Source organism: Erinaceus europaeus, chromosome 19 (assembly GCF_950295315.1).
Source record: "Erinaceus europaeus chromosome 19, mEriEur2.1, whole genome shotgun sequence".
NCBI classification, from domain to species: Eukaryota; Metazoa; Chordata; class Mammalia; order Eulipotyphla; family Erinaceidae; genus Erinaceus; species Erinaceus europaeus.
This window is the reverse complement of record NC_080180.1, coordinates 56995021-57017798: the sequence shown is the minus strand read 5'-3', so window position 1 is coordinate 57017798 and position 22778 is coordinate 56995021. Positions and strand designations below refer to the sequence as shown.

At 47.7% G+C, this 22778-nt stretch overlaps 1 long non-coding RNA gene across 2 annotated transcripts in view; it reads right to left on the bottom strand.

Moving 5' to 3' along the window:
* LOC132534758 (uncharacterized) overlaps positions 1-21855 on the bottom strand; it is a 127302-nt gene extending 105447 nt beyond the window's left edge. For both annotated transcript variants that reach the window (XR_009546470.1, XR_009546469.1), the window contains exon 1: positions 21579-21855. This is a non-coding gene — a long non-coding RNA (uncharacterized LOC132534758). The remainder of the gene's footprint in view (positions 1-21578) is intronic.
* Between the last annotated feature and the right edge of the window lie 923 nt (positions 21856-22778).

Below are 22778 nucleotides of genomic sequence, written 5' to 3'. Positions count from 1 at the left end.
AGAGTGGAGGGAGACAGAGAGGGAGAGAGATAGATAGACATCTGCAGACCTGCTTCACCGTTTATGAAGCATCTCCCCTGCAGGTGGGGAGCCGGGGCCCAAATCTGGGTTCTTGTGCATGGTAATATATGCATTTAACTGGGTGTAAGACTGACTGGCCCTGCTATTTCTATTTTTAGTGTTTTTAGGAACCTCCAGTTTTACTTAGTGACTGCATAATTTTATGTTGCTCCAAGCAAGTGTTCTAGTTGCTCTGTATCCTTGCTCTTGCTTCTTCATTCTCTCTCTTTCTTCCCCACACCCATCTCCTTTATAAAATAATAATTCTAAAGAGTATAAGGTTAAATACCATTGTGGTTTTGATTTGCATTTCCCTAATGACTAGTGATATTGAATTGCTTTTTATGCACTTGTTGGCTCTTTAAAATGATTGTTTGAGGCGAAATATCTACTCAAGTCCCTTGCCCATTTAAAATTGGGTTACGTGCTTTTGCTGCTGCTGAATTCGATGAGTTCTTTATAACATTTAGACATTAACTCTTAAAAAAATATTTCCTGGGAGTCGGGTGGTGGCACAGTAGGTTAAGCACAGGTGGCGAAAAGCAAGGACCGGCTTAAGAATCCCGGTTCCAACTCCCGGCTCCCCATCTGCAGGGGAGTCTCTTCACAAGCAATGAAGCAGGTCTGCAGGTGTCTGTCTTTCTCTCCCCCTCTCTGTCCATATCTCTCCCCCCTCTCCATTTCTCTCTGTCCTATCCAACAACGACATCAACAATAACTATAACAATAAAACAACAAGGGCAATTTATTTATTTATTTTAAATAAATAAATATTTAAAAAATATATTTCCTTTCTTTATTTTGGATAGAGACTGAGATAAATTGATGGGGAAGGGAGATAGAATAGGAAAGAGACACCTGCAGCACAGCTTCATGGCTCATGAAGCTTTCTCCTTGTGGGTAGGAAACGGGGGTTTGAACCTGGGGCCTTGCACACTGCAATGTGTGTGCTTGACCAGGTGCACCACCACCAGGACCCCTCTTTACCAGATGTCTGACTTGGAAATATTGTTTGATAGGTTGCCCTTTCTGTTGATTGTGTCAAATATTAAATGAATGCCTTTAAAACAGAAAACCCCAAAGTCTGGGATTTAAATTTCCCACAGAAAGGGAAAAAAATTCTAGTGTAGAAGACAGATTGAATCACCACAGAGACGAATCTGTCTCAGGATTTCTTAAAAATCATGGGACACTCAGGAGATTAGACATCAGAATTTGGAAGACCTCAAAGTATGTAAAGTGCAGTGCATTCCCCCCACCCCCCACGGAAGGATAGTTCTGTCTGATAAAGAAGGAATGGTATGTAAAGATGAGAGGTAAACAAGCAGGAGCAGATTCCGAGATAAGCGGGAAACCCCCTCCCTCCCCACCCAGCTGAAGGGAATGTGGGGCCAGCCGGGGGCAGACTGGGAGAGCCTGAAGCGGGAAGCAGGCACCCTCATCCACGCACACCGGGTCACAAAGGGTAAGAGAGCAGTGACAGTATCAGCTGCCTCGAGACAGGAGCTTGCTCAACCCTCCCTGCTTGCGGGTGGAAACCAGGGCTGTGTACAGGGCAGTGCTGGCAAATGGCTGTGAGCACAACAGGCCTGGGACGGCGGCTTCGTGGTTCCAAAAGAATTGATGGCAGCCAACTAGGGTGGGAAAAAGCGGGGCCGGGTGGTGTCGCGCCTTGTTGAGGTCGCGCCTTGTTGAGCGCACGTGTTACAGTGTGCAGGGGTTTAAAAAAAGGGCCGGCATTTAAGCCCCCAGGCCCCACCTGTGGGAGGAAAGCTTCGAGAGTGGTAAAGCAGTGCTGTAGGTGTCTCTCTGTCTTTCTCCCTCTTCTCGATTTCTAGCTGTCTCTATCCAGTAAAGATAACTAAAATTTAAGGAAAAAATCGAGGGCCAGGTGGTAGTGCATCTGGTTGAGGGCACATATTACAATGAGCAAGGATCTGGGTTCAAGCCCCTGGTCCCCACTTGCAAGGAGAAAGCTTCACAAGTGGTGAAACAGGGCTGCAAGTGTCTCTCTGTCTCTCTCAATTTCTGGCTGTCTCTATCCAATAAATAAATAGAGATAAGAAAAAACATTTTTAAAGCACATTACAGTCCACGAGGACCCAGATTCAAGCCCCTGGTCCCCACCTACAGGGGGAAGTCTCACGAGTGGTGAAGCAGGGCTGCAGGTGTCTCTCTGTCTCTCTCCTTCTCTATCTCTCCCTCCCCTCTCAATTTCTCTCATATCCAATAACAAATAAATAAAATATTTTTTAAAAGATCATTATTAAAAAATCTTTTAAAAAAGGAAAACAAAATCAGTGAGAGGAGGCCAGTGGGATAGTTCAGCTAGCAAGGTGCCTGCTTCACTGCACGTGTGACCTGGTTTCTGACCCCTGCCACCACACAAGCGTACTACAGCAAGGGCGGTCATGGGGAGAGCTTTGGTGCTGTGGTGTTTCTGTCTCTTGTTCTCTACCAGAAAAGGTCAGTCTGAAATTGAAATTGTACATGTGCATGGACACACACAGAGACACACACACACACACACACACACACACACACAGACACACACACACACACACACACACAATCTCCTATGCTTAAATCTTAACCTGAAAAGGCAAAATTTGTTTTAAAAATTCAAAACCTATGAATTGAGGGAACTGGACTCCGTCTTGACTCCTGGCTGCCAGCTCCAGCCCTTTGGCCAAGAGTTCTGCCCAGAATATTACATGCTTCCAGCTGGAGAGTGAGCCTGGAGCCTCATGTGACCTGTACTGTGGAGCAGGAAGAAGCCGAGACCAGCATATTCTGCTGCCCTTGGAGGCCAGCTGAAAGCAGTGCGTAAGTGCCAGAGCCAACAGGGACACTGGCTATAGACTTGGGAGACTTCTCCCAGAAAACTGACCAGAACCAAAGGACACTCGGTGCTGCAGGCATGGATAAGGAAGACGGCTACCTGTTGGGGCCAGATGACAGTCTGTACAGCCAGCAGCTCAAGTCAGGAAAGCCTGAGAAGAGAGATTCCCAGACTGACAGGTCCAGGAGGCCTGGAGCACCCGGTGGCCAATAAACTGAATTATTTATTATTATTATTATTTTAAATAAACTGAATTATTAATCAACAGACCAGATGCACATGCACAAGCTGACTGATTTTCTTTCTTTCTTTCTTTCTTTCTTTCTTTCTTTCTTTCTTTCTTTCTTTTTGCCTCCAGGGTTATTGCTGGGGCTCAGTGCCTACACTATGAATCCACTGCTCCTGGAGGCCACCTTTTCCCATTTTTTTGTTGCCCTTGTTGTCATTATTATTACTGTTGTCATTGATGTTGTTGTTGTTGGATAGGACAGAGAGAAATCGAGAGAGGAGGGGAGATAGAGAAGGGGAGAGAAAGACAGACACCGGCAGACCTGCTTCACCACTTGTGAAGCGACTCCCCTGCAGGTGGGGAGCCAGGAGCTCGACCAGGGTCATTATGCTGGCCCTTGCGCTTTACGCCATGTGCGCTTAACCAGCTGTGCTACCACCGACCCCCCGACTTTGATTTCTATCCTTCCCTTTTTTAAAAAAAAACTTTTATTTATAAAAAAGAGACACTGACAAAAGCACCCTTTTCTTCTTATTATTGCAACGCCAGGGCCTCTGCTTCCAGCTGAGTTTTTCGCTTCAGACAGAGGGACAGAGACAGAGGGAGGGACACCACAGCATCGGTGTTTCTCCCAGCACCAGGACACTCCCATGTGGTGCTGGAGTTCGAACCCAGATTTGTGCATGGCAGAGCCTGAGTTATTTCTGGCCACTATCATCCTTTCTACTAGGTTATTTTTCTTTTAAGCTACCTTAAGAAGGCTGAGGGGCGGGGTTGGGGTGAGGGTGCCTGCTGTACCGGCAGAGCATAGGACTTGTATGCACGAGGCTCCTAGTTCGAATCCCAGTACCCATGTACTGTAGTGGTGCTCTGGTTTCTCTCTCCTATGGATCCCCCTGTGCCATAGGAACTAAATAAAACACATCCTTTTTATTATTTCAATTTTTAATTTAAAAAAATATTAATTTATTCCTTTTGTTGCCCTTGTTGTTTTACTGTTGTAGTTATTATTGTTGTTGTTGGACAGGAGAGAAATGGAGAGAGAAGGGGGAAGACAGAGAGGGGGGAGAGAAAGATAGACACTTGCAGACCTGCCTCACCACTTGTGAAGGGACTCCCCTGCAGGTGGGGAGCCGGGGGCTTGAGTCAGGATCCTTATGCTGGTCCTTGTGCTTTGTGCCACCTGCGCTTAACCTGCTGTGCTACCGCCCGACTCCCTATTTTTATTATCTTTATTTATTGAATAAAGAAAGCCAGAAATCAAGAGGAAAAAGAGCAGACACCTGCAGCCCTGCTTCACTACTCGCAACGCTTTCCCCCCTTGTGTACTGTAATGTGTGCGTTTAACCAGGTGCGCCACCACCCAGCCCCAGCAAATGCTTTTTTTTTTTTTTTTTTTTTTTCTCCTCCAGGGTTATTGCTGGGCTCGGTGCCTGCACCATGAATCCACCGCTCCTGGAGGCCATTCCCCCCCCCCCTTTTGTTGCCCTAGTTGTTGCAGCCTCGTTGCGGTTATTATTGCCATTGTTGACGTTGCTTTGTTGTTGGATAGGACAGAGAGAAATGGAGAGAGGAGGGGAAGACAGAGAGAGAGGGGAGAGAAAGATAGACACCTGCAGACCTACTTCACCGCCCGTGAAGCGACTCCCCTGCAGGTGGGGAGCCGGGGGCTCGAACCGGGATCCTTACGCCCGTCCCTGGGCTTTGCGCCACGTGCGCTTAACCCACTGCGCCACCGCCCGACCCCCCAAATGCTTTTTAAAAAGCCCTTTAAGCGAATGAAATGGAGAGACTGCCATAGGCTGCGCTCTAAGGGAAGCTTACTGGAGGGCTGGCCCCCTGACTTCCTGCCCAGAAGCAGTGCTGGAAGCAGAGAGAGATGCTTATACAACAGACAGTAGCCTCCTGGAGGGGTTGACTTCCTGATCCAGGGTCTGACCGGCGCTGAATTATAAGGCAAAGTTCCATGTATACGTTCCTTTGCTTTTTATTACTTTTTTTGAAAGTAATAAAAATGAGCTCCAAGTTCTGCAAAACTCACTTTACATATTGATTTTTTATAGAAGCCTGATGGACTATAAACTACATATGAAGTACACAAAAATTTTAAAAATACAACTCTGTCATTTGAAAATTTATCTCTCTTAAACGTGCCTCTAAAATACAGACAAAATTGCCTACCACATTTACTGAGAACCTGCTGAATAGCACCCCAGGCTGAGCAATGGACTAGGTTAGTTAATCCTCTCCACAAACCCACGAGGAAAGGTGAAACGGTTAAAATGGTAACACGACTCACCAAAACCAATTTTTTTGTCTTTATTTCTTTTATTCTCATAAGCCATGTTTAAATCTTTTAGACATTTTATTTTAGATTTATCTTATTTATTTTGGATACAGGGAGAAATTGAGAGGGAAGTGGGAGTATATCTGTATATATTTATATCTAATACATACACACACACATGGAGAGAGGGGAGGAGAGATACACCTGCAACACTGTGTTACTGCTCATGAAGCTTCCCCCTGCAGGTGGGGACTGGGGGCTTGAACCTGGGTCCTTGCACACTGTAATGTGCAGCACTCCCCACCTCACCTCCATGTTAAATCTGTGGTTAATAGTGGGTCATAAGATTGTAAGATGACAAGGTCTAGTTCCATACCACACCCGCCACCAAAGGTCTGTGCCCCCACCCTCCCGATGACAGCAAATACAGGTATTTAATATGTGACCCAACTGGGATTTAAACCCAAAGCATCGAATGCTAGAGCTGATCTTCTTAATGCTGAGCTATGAAACCTGACACATGCCGCATGTGCTCACCTCTGGATGGGATGTGAAAGCTGGGCAACGTAGCAGGGAACATTCAGCTCAGTTATTTGATGCTACAGACAGTGAGTACAAGTCAAGAGAAGTGAAGCCACCAATAAGGGTCTTTAAGTGGCAGGGCCAATTCCCTAATTCCATTGATTTCTGGGTTCACATTCTTTCTGCCTCCTCTAGTTGTCTCATGACAATCTCTTCTCCCTTTCAACAATGTTAAGACCTGGTATGATTTCCATAAACAAATCGAATACCCAAGTTCCCCGGACGAGTAACAATCAATCAGTCACTTAACCCTTTTGCCTTAAAACTAAGTGTTTGAAAATAGTAAACATTACTGTCTTGTGGGCTTGCTTTATTTCCCCTAGTGCTATGCTACTTCCATGTAATGCCAGAGCTTGAATTCAGGCCATGCACAAGGCAAGGCAGTGCCTTACCAGGTGAGCTATCTTCCAGCTCCCTGCCTCACAGTTTCTGTGAGCAGGAATTCAAGGGGTGGAGCTGCCTGCCCTGTTGTGGGGGCTCATTTGCCTGCAGACAGGCTGCAACATGGCGGCTGTGGGCATCACTAGCCTGGAGCTAGAGGGTGATTCCAACATGGCGCACACACATGGCTATTGGCTAGAGGCCCCGAGTCCTCACCATGTGGGCTTCTGCAATGGCTTTGTAGGTGACACGTAGCTCAGACAGTGTGGTGTCAGGCTCAGCTCCTTGAAGGAGGAGAAGCACTAAAGAATCTATAGCAGATTCTTTGTGTGTGTGTGTGTGTGTGTGTGTGTGTGTATTTGAATTTTTATTGGTGACTTAATCCTGATTTATAAGATTATAAGACCACAAGGGGTATATTTTCATTCTGCACCCACCGCCAAAGTTCCGTGCCTCCCCACTGCATCCCTCAGTGATAACTACCATCGTTCCCACAAAGTCCCGGAGACAGCTTGGCTACTTGCAGACTGATTTTAAAACCACATCTACCCTGCAGACTTCTCCTTCTGTTTCTTCTTTTCTTTTACGTTAAAGAACGTTTGTTTTCATAGGTGTCCTTTCTTCCTCAGCTCTAACTTAGAGATCGATCCTGATGAATCTGAGTCAAATATGACAACAGCAGCCCTCTTAGCAATGAATAATCTTTTTCTTTGTTTCCAGGGTTATTGCTGGGGCTCGGTGCCTGCATTACAAAACCCACTCCTCCCGGAGGCTATTTTTTCCCTTTTGTTGCCCTTGTTATTGTCGTTGTTGTTATTGCTGTTGTTGTTGGATAGGATAGAGAGAAATCGAGAGGGGAGGGGAAGACTGGGAGGGGAAGAGTAAGACCTGCAGACACCTGCTTCACCGCTCATGAAGTAACCCCCCTGCAGGTGGGGAGCCGGGGGCTTGAACCGAGATCCTTACGCTGGTCCTTGAGATTTATGTCATGTGCACTTAAACTGCTGTGCTACCACCTGGCACCCAATGATTGATTTTTTTAAAGGGAGGGGGCCAGGTGGTGGTGCACCTGGTTAAGCACATACATCGAATGCACAAGTACTCAGGTTCAAGCCCCTGATCCCCACCTGCAGGGGGAAAACTTAACGGGTGGTGAAGCAGGGCTGCAGGTGTCTCTCTGCATCTCTCCCTTTCTACCTCCCCTCCCCTCTCAGTTTCTGTCTCTACCTAATAATAAATAAATAAAAATAATTTTAAAAAATTTATAAAGGGACATATGGCCTAACCTTGGCCAAAAAAAAAAAAAATCAGCTGTCAGAACAGTCATGACACATTTTTACCTACAAAAGCATAGAAAAATACTTGACTTTTCTGATTACCCAATACCTTAGGGATGTCTGTCAGTGAATGGGTGAGAAAGATGTCCTTACTCTTAAAAAGAGGCCCAGAAGAGGAGATGTTATGCTGTGGGCACTGTCCTGTCCTGATGTCACTGCTGTTGGGCATCTTGCAACCATCAGGGGAACCAGCCTGAGGACAAAGTCAGCATGCTCACAGGACCGGACCGCAGGGAGGACAGCTCAAGAGAGTGCAGGGGAGCTGTCCAATCTCAGCACTAATTGGCCTGGGAGGACATTCCCAACCCGTGTGCTTCTTGGTACATGAGTTCATGCTGCTTTCCACTGTAGAGATAATTCTGAGTTGTTGTTTTTTTTTTTTCCTGTGCAGTGCCCCGTTATCTGATATCCTTTATAAGATTTGATTCTTACAACAGAATGTGGAGTTAGGGCTTCCCTTGATACAGGCACAAGTCAGAATCACAAAGTAGTGAGTGATTCAGAATCGGCAGTGATGAGCAGACACAATGCACACAGCGATGAGCAGAACTTTGTAAGGACTTCCCAGAATACAAGGGCAAGACATGCTCTCTTCCTCATTCAGTCAGGACCACAACACTTCTATCTTTCCTTCCTTCCTCCCTCCCTTCCTTTCTCCCTCTCTCTCTTTCTTTCTTTTTAAAAAATATTTTATTTATGAGAAAGAGAGGAGGAGAGAGAGAACCAGACATCACTCTGGCAGATGTGCTGCCAGGGGTTGAACTCGGGACCTCATGCTTGAGAGCTTTATCACTGCACCACCTCCTGGACTAGTCCCCCAACACTTTCTACTTATTTCCCACCCCCTTAGTTTAAATGCTACTGGATAGAGACAGAAAGAAATTGAGAGGGGAAGGAGGAGATGGAGATGGAGATGGAGATGGAGAGGGAGAGGGAGAGGGAGAGGGAGAGGGAGAGGGAGAGGGAGAGGGAGAGGGAGAGGGAGAGGGGAGAGGGGAGAGGGGAGAGAGGAGAGAGAGGAGAGAGGAGAGGGAGAGGGAGAGAGGAGAGGAGAGGAGAGGGAGAGAGGAGAGGGAGAGGGAGAGGGAGAGGGAGAGAGGAGAGGAGAGGGAGAGAGGAGAGGGAGAGGGAGAGGGAGAGGGGAGAGGGGGGAGGGAAAGGGAGAGGGAGAGAGGAGAGGAGAGGGAGAGAGGAGAGGAGAGGGAGAGAGGAGAGGAGAGGGAGAGAGGAGAGGGAGAGGGAGAGGGGAGAGGGAGAGGGAGAGAGGAGAGGAGAGGGAGAGGGAGAGGGAGAGGGGAGAGGGAGAGGGAGAGGGGAGAGGGGAGAGGGGAGAAGGGAGAGGGAGAGGGAGAGGGAGAGGGAGAGGGAGAGGGAGAGGGAGAGAGGAGAGGAGAGGGAGAGAGGAGAGGGAGAGGGAGAGGGAGAGGGAGAGAGGAGAGGAGAGGGAGAGAGGAGAGGGAGAGGGAGAGAGGAGAGGGAGAGGGAGAGGGAGAGGGAGAGGGAGAGGGGAGAGGGGAGAGGGGAGAGGGAGAGGGAGAGGGAGAGGGAGAGGGAGAGGGGAGAGGGGAGAGGGGAGAGGGGAGAGGGAGAGGGAGAGGGAGAGGGAGAGGGAGAGGGAGAGGGGAGAGGGGAGAGGGGAGAGGGGAGAGGGGAGAGGGAGAGAGGAGAGGGAGAGAGGAGAGGGAGAGGGAGAGGGGAGAGGGGAGAGGGGAGAGGGAGAGAGGAGAGGGAGAGAGGAGAGGGAGAGGGAGAGGGGAGAGGGGAGAGGGGAGAGGGAGAGAGGAGAGGGAGAGAGGAGAGGGAGAGGGAGAGGGAGAGGGAGAGGGAGAGGGAGAGGGAGAGGGAGAGGGAGAGGGGAGAGGGGAGAGGGGAGAGGGAGAGAGGAGAGGGAGAGAGGAGAGGGAGAGGGAGAGGGGAGAGGGGAGAGGGGAGAGGGAGAGAGGAGAGGGAGAGAGGAGAGGGAGAGGGAGAGGGAGAGGGAGAGGGAGAGGGAGAGGGAGAGGGAGAGGGGAGAGGGGAGAGGGGAGAGGGGAGAGGGGAGAGGGAGAGAGGAGAGGGAGAGAGGAGAGGGAGAGGGAGAGGGGAGAGGGGAGAGGGGAGAGGGAGAGAGGAGAGGGAGAGAGGAGAGGGAGAGGGAGAGGGAGAGGGAGAGGGAGAGGGAGAGGGAGAGGGAGAGGGAGGAGACACTTGCAGTTGTACTTTACCACTGTGAAGCTTTCCCCTATAGGTGGGGTCCAGGGGCTTGAACCAGGGCCCTCTCAATTTCCTTTTCTTGCTTTTTGTTAGTCAGTGGGGCTTCACCACTTGACGTTGACTTTCAGATAGAAAGACAGAGACAGACATGGGTAGAAAGACAGGAAGACGCCAACAGCACTGAAATGTCCTTCCATATATAAAGCTGTGCCCATGACAAAGCAAGAGCGCTACCCGACTGTCCGAGTGAGCTAGCGAGCCGGCCCCTTCTCCTGGCCCTTCCTTTCCTTTTTTCTTTTCTCCCTTTTCTTTCCTTCTTTCTTTCTTTCTTTCTCTCCTTCTTTCTTTTTTTTAAAAAAATATTTATTTTATTTATTTATTCCCTTTTGTTGCCCTTGTTGTTTTATTGTTGTAGTTATTATTGTTGTCGTCGTTGTTGGATAGGACAGAGAGAAATGGAGAGAGGAGGGGAAGACAGAGAGGAGGAGAGAAAGATAGACACCTGCAGACCTGCTTCACCGCCTGTGAAGCAACTCCCCTGCAGGTGGGGAGCCGGGGGTTCGAACCGGGATCCTTATGCCGGTCCTTGTGCTTTGCGCCACCTGCGCTTAACCCGCTGCGCTACAGCCCGACTCCCTCTCTCCTTCTTTCTAAAGTTTATTTATTAATGAGAGAGACAGAGACAGAGTGCAAGACCATCACTGGCTTTTGCAGTGTTGGGTGCCAAACTCAGGACCTCAAGTGTACAAAACTGGCACTCTGTCACTGTGCCACCTCGGGGCCATTTGGCGTGATTCTTTGACCACTGTTGGAAACTGAGTTTTGGGAAAGGGGAAGGAGAAGGAAAGGGAAGAAAGACACAGGCTCAATCTGCTGGTATTCCTCCTCTCACTCTGTACTGCTCACCTAAATTCTCCTCTAAGCCCGACTTCCTTTTCCATAAGGGTCTTCAAGCCACATCTTGTCGGAGAAATCTGAGTGCATCACAGTTCATTTCCCTTTGATGTGCGATTCCTCTGGTGCCAGGCGGCACGTCTGCTCACCACCTGGAGGCATCTCCCGGCTGTGAGCTCCACGGTGCTTCCTCCTGTTTACTTCTGGCCTCCCCGAGGACATTCCACGCTCCTGCTGAGGTTGACAGGCTCTTCACATGGTGCCTGCCTACATGCTGTGGGTATCTCCACCTATGTCCTGACATCCTCAAGTTATCAGATAATGAAAAAATGGACAGGAGATGAAGAAGAACCAGGAAAAGCTTGGGAGTCGTATAATCTCGAGCTGGCCTGTCTTGGGCTCTGCAGAGCAATGGCCCACGTGTGGTGGGATTCAGATGGTGGCGTGCAGCCCTGTTCTTCCTCCATCATCCCTGCACCTGCGTATCAGATGGGGGTGCTGACCATGCTGGCTGTGGGCTTGGCAGATTGTAGACTGAGCTCACTTCTCCAGCTGTCTGTTGTCCCCATCGCTCGGAGTCCTGGCCTGCTTCGCTCAAATGTGTTTTTTTCTTGAGGAAGACAGACAGAGGTGGGGGGAGGGGGAGACACTACAGCACTGAGGGTTCCTCCAATGTGGTGGGAAGTGGATCGTGCATATGGCAAAGCAGCCATGGTCCGAGTGAACGATTCCACCAGCCCATCCTCCCCTCCCTCTTCCATTTCTGAGTAGTAGTGGGTTACAAGACTGTAAGACTCCAGTATATAGTATATACTCCAGTATATATCCACACCACACCCACCACCAAACTGTGTCCCCACCCCCCCACCTCCCAAAGAGAACCACCATCGTTCTCAAAAAGTCTTAGAGACAGTTTAATGGCTTTTGTTTTTTTTTGTTCTTGTTTTTGTGACTTAGTTTGGTCTTTTGCAAGTTCATGTGTTTCAGTTCTCCAGATTCCACATCTGAGTGAAGCCATCTGGTAATTGCCTTTCATAGCTTTACTTATTTTGCTAAGCATAATCACTTCTTCCATCCATGTTACTCCAAAGGACAGATTATCATCTTTTTTGATGGCAGAGTAGTATTCCATGGTGTATGTATATATATATATATCTCCCATAGCTTCTTCAGCCAGTCATCTGTTGATGGGCATTTAGGCTGCTTCCACTCTTTGGCTATCGTGGATAACGAAATTATGAACACAGGGGTGCACATATCCCTTCAAATTCCAATTTCCTGTCCTTTGGGTAAATTCACCAGCATATCTTAAGCATGCTTTCAAGCTGGTCCTGTGTGCTCTTGTGTTTTCACACACAGATGCTCAGGGTACAGAACAATGAGAGAAGTAGACACCACCAGAATTGTTGTAGGCAGGTTCCAAATGGGCACATGGATCCCTATTTGAGTACCCAGGTCAGTTCCAGAGACACTGGCCTTTATGGCTCTTCCTGCAGTCCAAGGAAAAGTGCCATTTACCCCATAGCTCCTGCCAAAGGCAGCACTGCTCCCCAGACAAATGTAAACTCCCCTCAGGGCTGAGTCCAGAGTTAGAAACTCCACGTGTGCGGCCAGAGCCTGGGAAGGGAGTTGTCGCGACAGAATCGTGTTCAGTGCATTGGGGGGCTCCTTTCTCAAGTTTCCCTTTTGTGCCCTAGATGTTCTCAATCAGGTCTGCAGATATACAGGATGCTGGAGGATCGTGTGGTTTGATTGCATGTCTTGGGTTCTTACATATAAAGAACTGAGGGGGAAAATCTGAGTCAAAATGATTTAAATTTTATTAAAGTCATGTTTCTTCTCAGGATTTTGGCTGGTGGTTTCAAGGTGATCCGGGTTTTCCTCTCTGTTCTCTCATTTTGTCCATCTTGATCTCCCTTTGTTTTCTATCAAGTTGTACTTTCTTCTCAATTCCTATAAAAAGTATTTTCTCTGCTGTAGCCAGAAGCTGGCTAAGAGGCAGAGCTTGGACTTGCCCAGATGAGGCCCCAGTCTGGCTTCCCCCAGCACTGAATATGCAGGGGTGGTGCACTGGCTTCTCTCTCTTTCATAAAATAATTAAAAATAAACCTTACTGTCTGTCCAGGAGATGGTTCAGTGGGTAAAGCACAGGCTTCATCATGTGTTCGATCCCTGCCACCCCGTGAGATTACCATGGGTGGCACGAGAGTGAATTCTATGGATGGAAGAGCAGTGTTATGGTGTCTCTTTCTCTCTCTTACTGTGAAAATACAGAATAAAAATGGGTGGGGGAGGGGTCCGGGCAGTAGTGCCCAGTTCAAGCCCCAGAAGCAGCTCTGCAGGTGTCTTTATCTCCCCCTCTTTGTCTCCCCATCTCTCTCAATTTCTTTCTGTCCTATCTTATTAAAATAAATGGAAAAATGGCCTGTAGAAGCAGTGGGTTCATAGTGCCAGAACCGAACCCCAGCGATAACCCTGGAATCAAAACAAACAACAACAAAAACATTGGATGGGGAGATTGGATGGGCTTATCGGTGTCACCTATGAATGAAGTCCTTTGTTCATTTCTGGAAGAACGATGGCAATAATGGTAAATCTTGAGTGAGCTTGCGCGCGCGCGAGAGAGAGAGAGATCGAAAGAGAGAGAGAGATCTGAACAGGTCAGACGTCCCCCGTCCCAGCTTTTCCTCCTCAGTCAGTCGGGTTATTGAATCCCTGTGGGAAAGCACACACATCTGTGATAGTCTCGACAGAACTTTGGGACAACTGCTTTCTCCATGTCACTGCCTGGACCGCCAGCTTCTGGCCAGTGATTCCCATGGTGAGTGAGTCTTTGGCTCCCACTCCGTTGCCAGCCCTGTTTATGATATTAGTTCTGGCTGGGGGATGGATGTCCTTTGGCTCACAGCTTAGAACAGGCTGAACATTCTTCTACCCACCCTCGTTTAATTAACTGCAAACAAAGAAGCAGCAGATGAGCAGAGTGGGTGCAGCTGCTGGGTGGAGGCTGATGGTCCTCCCAACCCCTATCCTGGAGGAATGAACTCCAGCCTACCAATGTCAATGTCCCCATCAGTCCCGGACTGTTACCTCCCCGGTGCAGAGAAGCAACGATCCCTCTTTTGAGTGTCGTGACTGATAGTCCATTTATATAACCAAGCCCTGCGGCTGCAGAAGGAACAGCAATCATTGCTTCTGGGTGCTCAGCAGTGATTTTCGGTTTCAGTGCCTATCTGCTGGAGTCACTAAGGGTGTTTGTGTTTACAGCACTGCAGATTCCTTGGTCTACCCCAGACAGCTGAACGCAGTCCTTGGGAATCTGTATTCTCAACAAGCACTGGGGTTTGAGCCTATAGTCCCCACCTGCAGAGGAAAACCTTTGTAAGCAGTGAAGCAGTGCTGCAGGTCTCTCTATCTCTCTCTCTATCTCCATTCCCCTCTTGATTTCTCTGTCTCTATCTACTTAATTAAATGTTCAGTAAGCACCCCCAGGTAATCATGATAAAGGGGATCTGACAGCCTGGGACACACTGCTTTAGAGAATCATGTTTCTGATTCAAATAATAGTGGGGTAAAGTGCTTATTCTCATAGCTGCTCCTTTCACTAGAATTCATTCACCCAGGAGACTCTACCAGCAGAGCACCCTGTACTGAAAGGGAGGGAAATGGGGCTGGGAAGCCAGGTGGAAATACCCAGGACAGGGCCCATTTGCTCCCATCAGGAATGCAGTGACAGAATCAGCTCTTCAGAATCACCTACAACTGGACCCTGGGATGTCAAAGATGAGCTAAGCAGGTTCTCCACTTCTGGCCAAGCCCATGGGCACTTGGAGTTCAGCTTTTAAGAGTTAATGCAGAAGGCAGATAGGGCCATGACCAAAGCTTTTGAGCCTCGTTTGACACTGAGCTTTACTTTTTTTTTTTTTTTTTTTTTGCTACCAGGGTCGTCATTGTGGCTCAATGCCAGTGCTACAAACCCACCACTCACAGTGACCTTTTCTTTTTCTCTTCTTCTCTTCCTGTTTTTTCTTCTTTTCTTTCTTCCTTCCTCTCTTTTTTATTGCATAGGACCAGGAGAGATTGAGAAGGGAGGAAAAGATAGAGAAGGAGTGAGAAAAATAGACAACTGCACCTGCTTCATCACTTGTGAAGTGTTCCTCCTGCAGGTGGGGAGTAGGGACTTGAACCCAGATCCTTGTGCATGGTAAGTAATATGTGTGCATCATCTGGTGTGCATCATCTGCCCACCCCCCTGGGCTCTAGTTTTTGAAAGAAGAGTTGCCTTCCTGCACTATTTATTCTTATGCATCAGACCTTTTTGTTTGTTTGTTTAACTTGTTTAATAAATAATTATTGCTAAACTTTTTGTGTTTAAGGGAAGCAATATTTCCACTGCTATCTGAAAGCGAGCACAGAACTTATCAAACTCAGAAACAAAAACCCTATTGAAAAAAAGGTGAGAGGATATGGACAGAAGCTTCATCAAAGAAGAAATTCAAAGGGCCAAGAGACATGGGAAAAAAATATCCAAAGTCAGTAATGGTCAGAGAAATGCAAATAAAACCAACAGTGAGAGACCAATTTACAACTGTGAGAACGGCGTGTGTCAGAAGTAACAGAAACACCATGTGTGGTCAAGGATGTGGGGGGAAAAGGAACTCTTCCACTCTGCTGCAGGGTATGTAAATTGATCCAAGCCCTGTTGAAAACAGTCTAGAGAATTCTCCGAACACTAGAAATGGACCTGCCCCATGACCCAGCAGTTTCTCTCCTGGAGACGTATATATATGCAAAGGCACCAAACACAAGGATGCAAAGAGATCTGTGTACACATATGTTCACAGGAGCAGAATCTGTAATAGCCCAAACTTGGAAGCAACCCAGGTGCCCAATGACACACGAGTGGCTGAGGAAGTTGTGGTGTGTACACATCGCTAAGCTGTAAAAAGTGACGAGGCCGTCACTTTTGCCTCACCTTGGATGGAACTTGAATGAATCATGTTAAGGGAGATAAGCCCGAGTGAGAAGAATAAATACTGGGTGATGTCACTCATAGGTGGAAGTTAATAAACAAGGACAGAAAGGGAAAACATTCTGGTGCGGCTTACGGCACCACAGCAAAGAGCTCTGGGGACTCGGGGGGCAGAGGGGGGATTGGCATCCCAGTGCATGATGGCAGAAAGGGTGTGTATGTGTGTGTCAGTGTTCTGCAGGTATCTACCACAGGGGGTTGAGAAATTTCACCCTGTGTCAACAACTGTACTGCAAACCACTAACCCTTCAATAAACCTTAAAGCATGCACATGCCAAGAATAAATAAATAAAAGCCGCACTGAACTTCACTTCTTCTCTAGGACCAAAGACTCTCTTCTCTCTCAGGGTCTCTTACCGTCTTTTGTAAAATGTAAGAATCAGTCTTCTGCTGTATTATTGAATACCCAGGGCCAGTATTTTAAACAGCAGAGATTCCACTACCTTCAATGTTTCTGCAAAGCAGAATTAGGACTGCCAAATACTGCATAATGGAAACCTAATCCCCACCCACCTCCAAGTCTCATGTTTGCTAGAACTGTGCCCTGTAGGTGGGTATGGGGTGGGGGTGGTAAGGGAGGAGCTGAAGGGCCAGGGGGTCTGGCTATAAACACACAGAGCCAACAAGCTGGAGGTCGAAGCCAAGGCTGGAGGAGCAGCAGAATGCCAGGCAAGGGGCAGGTCTCAGGATGCTTGGGACATCTGTCCAGACATGCTGCTTCCATCTTTCCTTCCTTCCCCTCCACCCCAGCCAACAGCTAGAGCGTTTCTACAGTTGGGAAAGCTTGAGAAATTCCCCCAGTTCCTGCTTTGGGTATGGCTGGAAATGAGAAAATAAAGAAAAGATAGAGTGTTCTAGAAGATTCCGGGAGCTGTGGAGGTGTTGGGTAAAGTCAAGAAATGTAGCAGGAGCCTCCCAGCTCTTACAGGGAGCGTTTCATCTTCAAAGGACACCAAACTTGTTGAGTTTTACTACATGCTGTGAAGCAGATATGTAAATACCATTCTCTTTGGTTTACAGCTAGCAGAAATGACAACTGAGGCCCAGAGGGAGGTTTGCGAGATTGCTTCCTTGGCGATTGCTTCCGTGGCTCGGCTGGGTGTGGTACCTCCCATTTCATCCCAGCTCCCCCTCTGTCACTTGGACATGGCCGCTCTTGCGGAAGTCTCTGCTCACCACACCCGAGGCAGAACTCAGAGCAGAGGAGGGGCCAGGCCTGGGTTAGAATCCCGCTCTCTCCCCTTCAGTGTGAGCTTGCCTGAGTTGGTTTCCCCAGAACCACTACAACTTCCTTTCCCTCTGAGTCCAGGAACTTCCCTGCTGCATGTCAGTGGCTCCTGAGCCTTCCAGGGCCCTGCCTCTCCATTCCTTCCCTTTCTCTGCTCACCTTGAGCCTGTTTATTTTATTTTAATTTTATTTTATTTTAACCAGAGCACTGATCAACTCTGGATGATGGTGGTGCAGGGTATTGAACCTGAGACTTCAGAGCCTCAGGCATGAGAGTCTCTTTGCATATCCATTATGGTATCTACCCCCACCCGCCCCTCCCCCTTATTCCTTTGCAGGGGGTGGTGTGTACCCTCACTCCTGAGGGAGCTTCCTAGACACAATGAAGCCCAGTCCAGTCCCTGGAGATTATGATCCAGTAAGAACCTGAGCCCAGGATTGCTTTTCTGCTTTTTTTTTTTTTAAAGATTTTCTTTAATATTTATTTACTTTTTGTTGCTCTTGTTTTTATTGTTGTTATAGTTATTATTGCTGTTGTTATTGATGTCGTCATTGTTGGATAGGACAGAGAGAAATGGAGAGAGGAGGGGAAGACAGAGAGGGGGAGAGAAAGACAGACACCTGCAGACCTGCTTTACCGCCTGTGAAGCGACTGCCCTGCAGGTGGGGAGCCGGGGGCTTGAACCAGGGTCCAAAGCCAGTCCTTGTGGTTTACTTAACCTGCTGCGCTACTGCCTGACTCCCACATTGGTTGCAGTCTTTTTCATTATAAGTAGTTTATTTATTATTATTATAATTTTTTTACCAGAGCACTGTTCATCTCTGGCTTATGGTGGTGTGGGGGATTGAACCTGGGACTTTGGAGCCTCAGGCATGAGACTCTGTTTGCATAACCATTATGCTATCTACCCTCCACCCAGTAAATACATTTTTAATAAGAATGCATAATACCACTATAACATCACTGAAGAAAATCCTTAGGCCTTCTTTAATGTCATTTTTTTCATTTGTGAGATGGGGTTGGCAAGATCTGCTTTTGATCTTCTTGTCCCAGATCTTGAAAAGGTAAATGAGATAACATCAGCTGGGGTCTGCATGCAGCAGCAAGGCCCAAAGCAAACAGGAGGCGTTCTTTTATCGCGAGCAATGGAATGATGCTATGGGCCTCAGCATCAAAAGCATACCACAGGCCAGAAGAAAAAAGTGGGCAGAGATAGGACTTGTGCATAGCAAAGGAATTTATTCCACTGTGATTTGTTTGTTTCTTTTTTTCTAAAAAACAGACCAGATAAAGAAAATATGGCTGACCTTACATATTTAAAAAGGAAAAAATTTTAAAACAACTAAACATAGAACTATCACATCATCCAGCAATTCTATACTTCCGGGCATATACCCCAAAGAAATGAAAACAAAGGGCCAGCCAGAGGTGTGCCCAACGGAGCACACATGTGACAATGTGCAAGGACCTGGGTTCAAGCCTCCAATCCCTACTTGCAGGGGGCAAGTTTCACAAGTGATAAAGCAGTGCAGCGTGGCTTAGCCCCCCCACCGTCCCATTTCCACTTCCTTCTCAATTTCTCTCTGTCTATACCTAAAAATAAATAAAGTATTGAAAAATTAGTGAAACCAAGGTCATGAATTGATATCTATATAGCAATGCTTATAGCATCATTATTCACAGTAGTAAAACATAGACACATCACAAAAACAACTTAGTACCCAAACACAAATGAATAAACAAAATGTGGTACAGGTTTCTCTTTAGATCATATAAATCTCTTACCTTTTACAAAATGTGATATAGATTGGCCACCAGGCCACAGATGCTACTATGATTCTCTCCTGACTTCCCTGGACAGACGACTTCCCAGTGCATTTCAGAACCCCACCTCTCCAGAGCCCTACCCCACTAGGGGAGGATAGAGACAGGGTGGGGATATGGACCTACCTGTCAACATCCATGTCCAGTGGAGAAACAATTACAGAAGCCAGACCTTCCACCTTCTGCACCCCATAAAGAATTTTGGTCCGTACTGCCAGACGGGGAGAAATATCAGGGGAAGATGACCCGAGGGTTCTTTCCGGAGGAAGATAACTGGGAGAGAGAAAAGGAAAAAAGAAGGAGACTTGGAAGTAGTAACAGGTATAGGTGTGACTTGGAAAGGAAGAGAAGACCGGGCCATAGAGAAAACTGGACAAATACATAAATATAGTTATAGAAATAATAGTCAACCTTTGTTTGTGACCTTGGGGGAACTACTGCAGTTTCTAATGGAAGGAATGGGAACAAAGAACTCTGGTGGTGGGAATTATACCTTTCTTGTCTCATAATTTTGTAAATCAATATTAAATCTCTAACACATTTTTTAAATGTGTGGTACAGACACATGGAATATTACTTACTTAAAAAGATAGAAAATTCATACATATACTATAGCAATGGGTGCTATAAGGACATATGTTAACTGAAATCAGCCAGTCACAACCGTATAAATGTGGTCTTCTTCTTCTAGCGTTTGCCCTTCTTCCGTAGCCAGTCAGCAGCGTCAGGTTGAGCCTGATGTCAAGTTTCGAGACCTCCTTTGAATCTGGAGAGGTGGCAGTCGTTGACTATGTGGGTCATAGTCTGTCTGGAGCCGCAGGGGCAGTTCGGGTCGTCTCTGGCTCCCCAGCGATGGAACATAGCAGCGCACCGGCCATGGCCTGTTCGATAGCGATGGAGGAGGGCCCAATCATAACGTGCTAGGTCAAAGCTGGGTTGACACTTGCAGGGGTCTGTGATGAGGTGTTTGTTCTTTACCTCAGCTGACTGCCAACTCTGTTTCCAAGAGTCTGAAACAGAGAAGTTCAGTGTAGGCGTGGGGGACCAGATTGGGTGACGAGACGTCAAGCGTTGGACAGGGTGGGCAAAGATATCCGCGTATATTGGCAGGTCCGGTCGAGCATAGACGTGGGAAATGAACTTAGATGATGCTGCATCCCGACAAATATCTGGCGGGGCGATGTTGCTAAGAACTGGCAGCCATGGAACCGGGATGGAACGGATGGTTCCAGAAATTATCCTCATGGAGGAATATCATTTGGAATCGACCAAGTGGACATGTGGTCTGATTCCACTTACATGCAATACTTAGATTGTCAGATTCTGAGAGACAGACAATTGAATGGTGGTTGCCCGTCACCCATGTTCATAGCCGCACAGTTTGTAATAAGCCCAAACTTGGAAGCAACCTAGGTATCCAACAACAGATGAATGGCTGAGAAAGTTGTGGTCTAGATATGCAATGGAATACCACTCAGCTATTAACAAATGATGAAATCACCTTCTTCACTTCATCTTGGATGGAGCTTGAAGGGATCATGTTAGGTGAGATCAACCAGGAAGAAAAGGATGAATATGGGATGATCTCACATATGGGAGAACTCAAGAAACAAGAACAGAAAGGAGAAACACTAAAACTTGCACTGGTTTGGTATGTTTCACCAAAGGAGAGGACTCTGGGATAGGAGGACGGGAAGAGGGGTGGGCCTTTCAGGTCCTGGTCCATGATGATGGACCTTATTTGGGGGTGAGAGTGTTTTGCAGAACTTGTAGCCATGTGCCAGCAACTGCACTGTAAACCATTAGCCTCCCAACATATCGTAAAGACAAAGAAGAAAAGAAGGGGAGGAGGGAAGGGTGTGGAGAAGGACAGAGGCAAGACCTAAAGAAAGCACTGAGGGCAGAGACTGACTGGGCAGCTGGGACGTCCTTACTCACTGCAGCTCAAACTGCTTTCGGAGCCAGGCCACCCTTACCTGGGCAGTGGCACCACCTCCCTCACTGGTCCTGATGCTTGGGTTGACAGGGCCAAGGATTTATAGTGGAAAACTGAAAAGAGAAGACACTGAGTAGGGACAAGTGTGTTTCCATTCACTTAAATCTTCTTCTCTTTCTTCCTTTCCTTTTTTTTTTTTTTTTTTTTTCCTCCAGGGTTATTGCTGGGGCTCAGTGCTGGCACTATGAATCCACTGCTCCTGGTGGCCATTTTTTCCATTTTATTGGATAGGACAGAGAGAAATGGAGAGGGGAGGGAGAGATAAAGAGGGAGAGAGAAAGACAGTAACCTGCAGACCTGCTTCACCACTTGTGAGACAACCCCCCTGCAGATGGGGACTCTGGGGTCCAAACTGGGATCCTTGCATGAAGCGCTTCATATTATGTGCGCTTAACCTGTTGTGTCACCCTGCCCCCCTTAAGTTGTCTATTTAATAAATTCCACTTTAAAAAAATGTAGTGCTGGGAAATGAACTCAGGATCTAGTCTACGTGTGAAAGAGTCCTCTTGGCCCACTTTTGATATTATTTTTTTAAAGAGAGACAGACAGACAGACAGACTTCAGTACTGCTCCACCATCTATGGCACTTCCTTAATGTTGCCCACATCCTCCCATGTGAAGCCAGGGATGGAACCCAGCACCTCAGGCACTGTCGTGTGGGCTTGTCCCTGTTCCCACAAATGGCTCCTTACCTGCACCTCGGTTTATTATTTCGAGTTTAGAAGAGGAATGCTTTCACTGTCTTATTTCCCGGGAAGATGTTGTATCTTCTCAGGGGCTGAAAGGTGGGCAGGGCGGGTGGCCTCTCACCTCATGGGGATATTCTTCAGTCAACGGGCAGGCCACCTGCATGCAGCCCCACCCTGAGCTCACACCCTGGTCCCCAGGCCAGTCTCCAGTCCCAGTCCAGTCAGGCTCAAGGCTGCGATGCCAGAAACAGTATCTCATTTCCAAGGGGGGAGAGAGAGAGAGAGAGAGAGAGAAGAGAGAAGAGTGTGGGGGGGGGGGGGGCGAGAGGGGGCGTGTCTTGGGGGCTTGGCAGAGCTGAGAGATTCCGTTGTATGTGTGGGGCCTTCTCTCCAACAACAGCTGCACACAGAGCTCTTCAAATCTCACAGAACAAGATCTCCCTCCGCCCCCACCCTTAAACCTTTCCAAACAGACTCTGAGCCCATTTTGTGGAATGTCTGACTGGACCCACACGAAGAAACTGAGGTGTCTCCCTAGTGCCAGGTCAGACGGGCCAGTGCCCTGGCCTGTCTGCTGAGAGAACTTGGAGAGGAGCCCCGGCCAGGAGAGCCAGCCAAACCTGCTGGAATCTGGCCTTATCCAGATGGAGCCCATGGGGTGGGGGGGTTAGCCCTGCTGGTTTTCTCTTCCTGAAAGGCTGGGAGACAGCATGGGAAGCCCTGGAGAAGATAGGTCAGCCTGTGTCACTGTCCTTTCCCTCTTATTCTTTCATTTAAATAGATCTTATGTGGCCCAGTGGAAAAGACACTGGACTCTCAAGCATAAGGGTCCTGAGTTTGATCCTCAGCACTGAGTGTGCCAGAGTGATGTTCAAGTTCTCTTACTCTCTCTCTCTAATAAAGAAATCAATCTTATAAACCAAAAATAAATCTTACAGACTGAAATATCAGTAACTATTTTTATCATCCTGGTAGCAAGATTGTCAGTGGAGATGTAAACAGTGGTGATGGACTAGACACTCACCAGTTGAAACTGACCAATACAAGACAGAAGATCAAGGGGGCTGGGCTTTGGCAAACTAGTGAAGCCCACACATTACAGAGCACAAGGACCTGTGTGCAGGCCCCTGGCCCCCATCTGCAGGGAGAAGCCTCACGAGCCATGAAACAAGGCTGCAGCTGCCTTTCTCTCTCCTCCTTTCT